Source organism: Hippopotamus amphibius, chromosome 4 (genome assembly GCF_030028045.1).
Source record: "Hippopotamus amphibius kiboko isolate mHipAmp2 chromosome 4, mHipAmp2.hap2, whole genome shotgun sequence".
In the NCBI taxonomy this organism is placed as follows: Eukaryota; Metazoa; Chordata; class Mammalia; order Artiodactyla; family Hippopotamidae; genus Hippopotamus; species Hippopotamus amphibius.
In genome coordinates, this window is record NC_080189.1 from 86,156,930 (window position 1) to 86,165,207 (window position 8,278).

The 8,278-nt window shown below is 42.7% G+C and overlaps 1 non-coding gene across 1 annotated transcript; it reads left to right on the forward strand.

The window, feature by feature from the left end:
• Positions 1-3,515: 3,515 nt before the first annotated feature.
• LOC130852738 (U6 spliceosomal RNA) lies at positions 3,516-3,624 on the forward strand. The gene has a single exon (XR_009053461.1). It is a non-coding gene; the product is annotated as a U6 spliceosomal RNA (small nuclear RNA).
• The last annotated feature ends 4,654 nt before the right edge of the window (positions 3,625-8,278 follow it).

Sequence of the window (8,278 nt, forward strand, 5' to 3'; positions counted from 1 at the left end):
TGCAGCCTACCATATTGTGTGTATATATACATACATATACACATATATATGTATATACACTTCAGTCCCCTCCAACAGCTGAGCAAGCAGGGACCTCAAGTGGCTCTTCACACTCTACCTTTCAGTTTAGGAGGAATCCTGTTCCCCACTCTGCCTCTTCTCCTCACCTGGGTTACTGATCTGGAACTGCTGTGAGTTCATTCTCCTACATGGGACATTTTCAGTCAGTTTTCTTGTTTGCTTTTTTCTGGGGCTCTGGATATATTCCTTATTCCTCTCTCTCTTTCTGGTCACCAGCAGCTCTATGACTAAACACCTCTTTCTGTTTTCCTCTCCTTTAGGCCAGTCTATTAGAAATTTCAAACCTGAAATTTCTGGAAATTAGTCAAAGGATGGGCATGGTGTTGGTGGTGGGGCTAGCAAACAGAAAGTAGGTCCTAATGTAAACCTCACAGGCAGCCGTCAACCTCACTGACTTATTTATTAGAATTGGCTCTGAGGAGCCCCTCAGTGTTTACAATGTGGACTACAGAATTTCAAAAGATTCTGAGAGTGTCATAAGGTTACCCCTAGAAATCTTACATAGAATTTCCTACATGGGACCTAACTTACATAGGACCTAAGCCAACAGTTGTTGATTATGTAAATTATGAAGATGGCAGTCATTGCCAACTTATCTTTCTTTTACCACAAATCTTGCAGGGCAGTAAACCTGTAGAACAGGAAACAGAAAATACAAAAAGTGTATGTTTTGTGTTCTTCATTGCACATACCACAACTTGAAAATATATTTTTGTTTATCTTTTTTTTTCTTTCGGCCTATCTTTCCTTATAGGACGTAAACTCCTTTTAGAACATAAACTCTTGTTCTACTCTGTATGGCTGAAAATTGGCAAAGTACCTGGTCCCTAGAGTAGTCAATAAATATTGGAAGGAATAGGCCTCTGTTCAGGTCTCTGTTTCTTCTCAAATGATTGGCAACCATTCAAATTAAATATGCTAAGAAAATTCAGTCTTCCCTAAACTAAATTGTGCAGGAACCCAAGTTTGCTTTATTTCTGCTTTCCCATTTTCCTTTTCTTGATCACTGAGCAGCTTCTCCACCATACTTCCCAGGCCTTCAGAATCCCTTTTGCAACTTCTTGGCAGCCTGGAACTTTTTCCCTTAGTTAAGACTGTCCTCCTGGAATGGTGCCCCAGATTCCGAGATTATTCCTTCTTTCCTGCACTCCCATTAAAACTCCCATTTTTCTCACTGCCAGGAGAAAAAATAATCAGACAATTTTCTGTTAAAGTGTTATGCTGTAATAGACCATTTAATGCAATAATTCTCCAGGGTTGTGTTGTTGGGGATTTCCTTATTCTCTTAGGATTCTGCCTTAAAAACAAAGTCAATAAATTCCTAGGCTTCTCAGCATTTGGTTATTCTAGAAAATGAAGAAAAAAAATGAACACAAATAAGAATTCAGAAGAGTTTAACAAAAAAATCTTGCTTTTCCTGCAAGGAAAATAAAAACAATAATCAAAGAAATTGTTTCAGAAAGCAAAGACCAATTTATTTAGCTTGTAAGAAAATTACAAGTGATCATTGCTTTAAAAAACTGGGATGGGTGGAGAGCATAAAAAATACAAACCTATGAAGCATAAAGAATGATCACAAGGAGGTTCGTCAAAAGAATCCTTTAAATGGCCAACTCTTAAAGTGTATTTAAAGTAAAATTCCATTTTCAAAAATTACATTTACAGTTAACATTCTAGAAAACAAGCTACTGTATAAAACACTTTCTTCTGCCTCCCAGAGAAATTATAAACAAACTTGTATTGCCATCATTCCATCAGCATCAGATTTCTCCTGGCCAATCCCTACTCTGGCCTTTCTTTAGTTCCCCTTTTGCACCATGTTAGAAAATTGGTTTTTGTTGTTTATAAGATGACAGACTTCCTAGGCATGTGATTGGTCAACACTGAAAGTGGTCATTTTAGTGATTTGCTCTCTCTTAATAAATGCTACAGTGTCACTCAGAAGATCAAGGTGTCCTGACACAAAATCCACAGGCCCAGAATCAGGAGGGAAAGGCTCCCGTGCATTTCTTTGGGTTTCCTGTGTTAGGCAAGGGAAGTTCAGATGCTGAGGCCAGCCTGTCCAGCTTGCTAAAAACAAAGCGCTCCATCCGCTCACTTTACTGTCCCACATCTATCACACCCTGTTCTCTCCTTGGCAGGAAGTCAGTTCTCTGCACTTGCAAATAAAATAAACAAACCATCCATACAGAACTAGTGGACATTTTCAGTTTTGTTTCCCATCTGATTTGAAGAGAGTAAAATACAATACTAAACTTGAAATCTCTATATAAAGCTTAGGGGGCACTTTGCTTTCCAGGGAGACAATAAAACATGAAAGTTTTAAAAATAACTAATGATGATAAAAACAGCTCAGAATTGGACTCTAAAATCTCCATATCCACCATGCTCCATAGCCCAGGCTGCCTCCACCTCTCCACCCCTGGATACAATTCCGGGACCAGCCTATGATATCTTCACGTTTGCTTTCATTCCCAAGTTCTGATTTGTTGTCAGAAGTACTCCTTCGATGTTAATCAACATAGGTGAAGTTGGTGCCTTACAAACACTCCCGTTAAACAGAAGAAAGTTGAAGGAAATCAAATGGTAATGCTCCAGGAAAATTTGTAGATCTGACAAAGCCAGGGCAGGAATCAGTGGTTTGTGCATCTAAGTCTCGTGCTTTTGTTGCAGGCAGTATTGTGCTGCTGGGGCCAACCTGCTGTCTACTCCTGCTCATTGTCACCACATCTGGAACCTGAGATCTCAGGACCCACAGGTTTAGAAAATATCAGCTCTCTTGAACCAATCTGCTAAAGATCTTTCAGGTTTATCTTCTATCCTACTGCCATAGTGATCTTCCTAACCTGAAATCTGATCACGTTTCTCTCCTTTGCCTCAAAGCAATTCACTGCCAGAGAATAAAGTTCAAACTCCTTGCCTGGCACATAGAGCCCTGCCTCCACACCGCTCCCCCTACCCAAAGCATCAGACGTACTGAGGTATTTGGTGCCCCTAGAAAACTCCCCTCTCCTCGGCCACCACACCCTACCTTCTGCTGCACCTCTGCAGGGAAACCCCTCACCGACCACGGAACTCCCTTCACATCTCTCAAGCGTCAGTGCTGCATTACTTCCTCTATGAGGCCTTTCCTGATAGGCTTTCTTTCCTCTGAGCTTCTCTCTCAGCAAAATGTGCATCATAATTCCTGTACCCTCCCTTAACTCCAGGAGCGTGTGAAAAAGGTGACTATGAACAGTCTCTGAAAAATGCAGAACACTATATCAACTCCAGGTTACGTTATTATAAAAGATATTATACAATAAGTCTTTTCCTTTAGAAACCTAATTATAGTACTTTTGACGATTATTATGAAATTAGCCTTTACAAAGTAGAATATGTTTTCTGTTTATTCACTGCTTAAATGTGAGCTAAACTTAAAATGGTGATGAGAACTGTGCTTACTTCAGCTACAAATAGATTAAAATTGGACCCATACAGAGAAGATTAGCATGACCTTTGCCCCATGTGATTTTCAGCAGCAGTGAAAAATTGCATTTTCTTTGGTTTCTAGAATTCTGTTCCCAAGTTTCATATTTCTTTCATCAATGGAATAGTCTTCCTTAGAACTCGAATTCTCCTCTAGCCAATAAATAAAATTTGATTAAATGAATTTTACCTCTCGTATTGAGTCTGTTTTGCTTCTTAACCACCCAGTTGGGAGATTGATCCACCCACTGTTTCTGGAACACAGTGATAATAACAGGTAACATTTACTAAGTGCTCACCCTGTACTAGGCACTCCTCTATGAGATCTCTAAAGATTATAAAATTTAAACCTCATTACAACTTTCAATTCCTCTCTGCAAAATAAGAATGGAAAAAATGGGGGGGAGGGGAGAATGAGAAAATGGAAACTTAGGTAACTTAAATTCCCTACTGAAAATCACAAAGTAGAGGCAGGGTTTTAAGCCAGGAGTCTGAGAACACAGCCCGGCTGCTAACCACTAAATTTTACCACAGCTCCAAGGGAATGCAGAGCAATGGCAGGGTTCCCTTGCTCTCCAGAACTTACACTCAGCACAATGGGTGGTGAGGCCCAGGGCTATGAGAGCAGACACAAGGCTTTAGGTATGCACGTGAATCAATCATAGGGTGCAGTAAGTCACGGCCACAAATTTGGACCCCAACACCTAAGAGAGCCAAAGTGAGGCAGGTGCTGACACCCAGGCAGCAGCCACAGAGCAGGGGGCTACCGGGGTGAAGGCAATTTGTCATATTCTGAAATCTTCTCATACATTTTGTTCAGTTTTCAACAGAATGGAAAATGATATGTCTCACACATTTCCCTCCACTCCTGAACAGCCCTTCAAAAAGAGTTTATTAGATTAAATGTGGTATCCCGGATTGGATCCTAAAGCAGTAAAAAGACATTAGTGGGCAATTGGTGAAGTTTGCAAAATTCTGCAGTTCAAAAGTTTGCACGATCCTGTAGTTCATAATATACGAAAGTTAATTTCTTTGTTTTGACAAATGTATCTTGGTTCTAGAAGATGTTAGCATTAGGGGAAACTGGCTGAAGTGTATATAGGAACTCTCTGCATTTTGCAACTTTTCTGTAAATCTCAAATTATCTTTAAAATTAAAAAGACCTCAGTTTGATTATTTTGAGATTAATTTACTGGGTCCACTGAGTCAGTCTATTGTACAATTTAAACAAATTTAGAATGATTTTTGGATTTTTATAAAATGATTATTGATTCATCAGTGGAAAGAAAAGAACTATACTTAAAGGCAAAACTCATATTTTGAACTCATTGGTATTAAAGACGATCATTTCAGAAAAAAAGGACAAATATTGGTTGAGAATGAGTTAGTCTCATTTTCCCGATAAAATGATCAGAACTCTGTATTGCCATTAAGAAACACAAAAGAGTGTTATAGTTAGCCAATGATATGATTTCCCTAAACACAGCTTCCTCCTGACCTCTTGCACATCCTTAAATCCCAATATCATAACCAGGCACATGTTTTATAAACAGCAAAGAAACAGTAAAACAATAACAAATTATGTAGGTAACTTAGCCATAATTATACTACCATAGATAATTCTCAATAATACTACCTCAGACAGGGCAATTTTGCATTACAAGTATTATTTTCCATAATGGCCCTGGTAGAGAGTAGAACATGTTGTGCCCAGAACTTCCGGTTCTTTCCTCAGATATGAAGAACAAATCAGAATATGACTAGTGTTGCAGTCAATGTTATATGGTCATCTGAACATTCTTCCCAGATTTTGAACAGTTGTGCCTTTGGTGAGATGCTATTGTTTAAACACTCTTGTTTTTCCAGCATTCAAAAAATTCACAACTATCAGTTGCCTAATCAGATCTCACTTGCTCTGCCAGGCTACTACTAGCTCCTTCTCAGGAAAGTAGGAGCTCCTCTGAGTTCAGCTGACTGGCAGAAGCAGGGCTGGGCTATACATCACTGAGGGTAACAGCAGTAGCTCACTCCTGCTTGGTTTTGCCCAGTCAGAGCCTGTAAATGAGTTCAGATAAGTGACCAGACACTTCTCCTACCTTAAGTGATCTCTATCTTTTAAAAACTAGTGGCTGGACTTCCCTGGTGGCTCAGTGGTTAAGAATCCACCCGCCAATGCAGGGCATTCAGGTTCAAGCCCTGTGCCAGGAAGACCCCACATGCCACTCAGCAACTAAGCCCATGCGTCACAACTACTGAGCCTGCGCTCTAGAGCCTGTGAGCCACAACTATTGAGCCCAAATGCCACAACTACTGAAGCCCACATGCCTAGAGCCTGTGCTCCACAACAAGAGAAGCCACCGCAATGAGAAGCCCTCGCACAGCAATGAAGAGTAAGCCCCACTCCCCACCAACTAGAGAAACCCACGCAGCAACAAAGACTCAACACAGCCAATAAATAAATAAACTAATTAATTTAAAAAAAATCTAGTGGCACGTGGCCAAGGAAGAGAGAACTTCTTAATGTTTAATGTGCACACTCTGGCACTAACGGTTTCCTGAAGAGAAACAACCATGCCTTCCACTAGTGGGCACCATCCAGGAGCAGGAGAGAATGCAAAAAGAGACAGAAGAGAGGAAACAGAAAGTTAAGCTTCTCAGAAGTTGAGAAAGGGTCAGGCCAATACCAATTTCTGAGACCTTCAAAAAATAAAAAAATGGAGAAATGCCCAAACTTGGTTACTACATTACAGTATATTTTCAATTTTTAAAGTTAACAGATAAAGCTGCAAATTGAGCATCGTTCTGATTTGTCAGTGTATATCTCATTTGGAAATAACATGAGAGTCTAATTTGAATCTTTGTGAATATGAAGCCCAAGCCAAATAGCACTAATATCCACAACCCACCCCCAGTGCCAACCCAAAAGCCTCAAAAGAATGGAAGTTAAAGTTTAGAAAAATGGACTAAAGAGAATACAGCAAGAAGAGTAGTAACGAAGCCAGTAAGGATATCACTACCTTGAGGATCCCATAACTGGGTGCCAGGAGAAAAGGTGCAGAAACAAAGGAGAAAATTTTTTATTTTTTTTGGCTGCATCACATCTTAGTTGCAGCACTTGGGATCTTACACTGCAGCACATGGACTTCGCTCTAGTTGTGGTGAGTAGGCTCCAGGGTGTGTAGGCTCGGCAGTTGTGGCATGCAGGCTCTCTAGTTAAGGTGTGTGGGCTCAGTTGCCCGGCAGCATGTGGGATCTTAGTACACCCACCAGGGGTGGAACCCATGTCCCCTGCATTGCAGGATGGATACTTTACCACTGGACGACCAGGGAAGTCCCAAAAGAAAATGTAAAGGGGGGGGGGGGGCGGGGGGCACCATAGGAAGACCTAAAGTATCACTTACAGTGGTCTCAGGTGCACTGGGTACCAACGCATGGTCACCTTCCACTGATTCTGCCCTGAGGGGCGTCTCTGATGCCTTCCCATTAAGTAAGAGGAAACGGCAATCATTCACTACGTGCCCACTGAACATAAGGCACTGTGCTGGGGATGGAGGAATGGAAGTCAGGATCAAAAGGATAAGATTGACTCTGTGCAGCAGGAAATTGAAATATGTTCTTCGTACTCTGGGAAGTAAACAAGGAGGTAAATATGTCTCAAATGAGGAAGGGTTAGCTTCCTAACAAAGACGGTCAACAACAACTGAATAACTTCAATGGCAAGGAACGTAATTCATAGGTAAGTGCTTCGAAAATCAGTTAGTATATATTAAGTACTTGGAAACTGGAATATTGAGATTCCATTGTGCTAAACCCCTTTCTTCCTTATTTACTTGGTGTTACATGGTATTTATCCCCCTTACCAAACACGCCCAAAGGTCAGCATTCCAGCTCTCTCATAACTTCCAAGATCCTGGGGAAGCCAGTAAGGAGATCACTACTTCGGGGCTCCGATAACTGAGTGCCAGAGGGGAGGTGTCGCCTAAGGCGACTCTCGAAGGGGGAGCAGTAATTAGCCTTCTGCAGAAAGACTCCAAGAGCGCCCCACGTAGAGAACTTGACCGACAGGGTACGGGAGGCGGGTAAGCGGGTCAGGAGAAGCCTGTGCGGCCAGGCCTTTTTCCGTTAGTATAACCTTTCTTGTACATCCTGCAACCCTGACTCCAATGATAACTTTGACGATAAACTTAATTTCCGTAAGAATGTTTGCTGAATCACACTTCTGAAAGAGACCCTACAGCCCGGTCGCTCAAAGTCCGTTCTGCAATAACTTTCCACGACTTTAATAAAAGGCCCCTAACGCCAGCCTTGAATCGCCGCTTCATCCCTGTCAATATTTTATAAATCCAGCTAAAAGTTGGGAACTGTGAAAGCAGGCTGGCGGAAGACAGCTGTTGTCCGACAGGCGTGCGGAGACGAGCGGAACGCCAGGGGTTTGCGCCGGGCAGCGACCCCCGCTACGCAGGCGCGGGGCTGAGCTCGCGCATGCGCCGCAGGAACCAGCGCGCCGGGGGCAGGACTTGAGGGAAGGGGGCGCGGCGCACGCAGCATGGCGTCCAACATCTACTTGGTTCGCCAGCGGATCAGCCGGCTGGGCCAGGTGCGGCCCCCGGAGGCACCTCCCCTTCTCTGCCCCTGCCCGCCCTCGCCTCCCGCGGCCGCCCTTCTTCGTCTCCGCCCCAGCGCCTCGGCGAGCGGCTCAACCGCCGCCGCCCCGCCCCGCCCCGCGGCC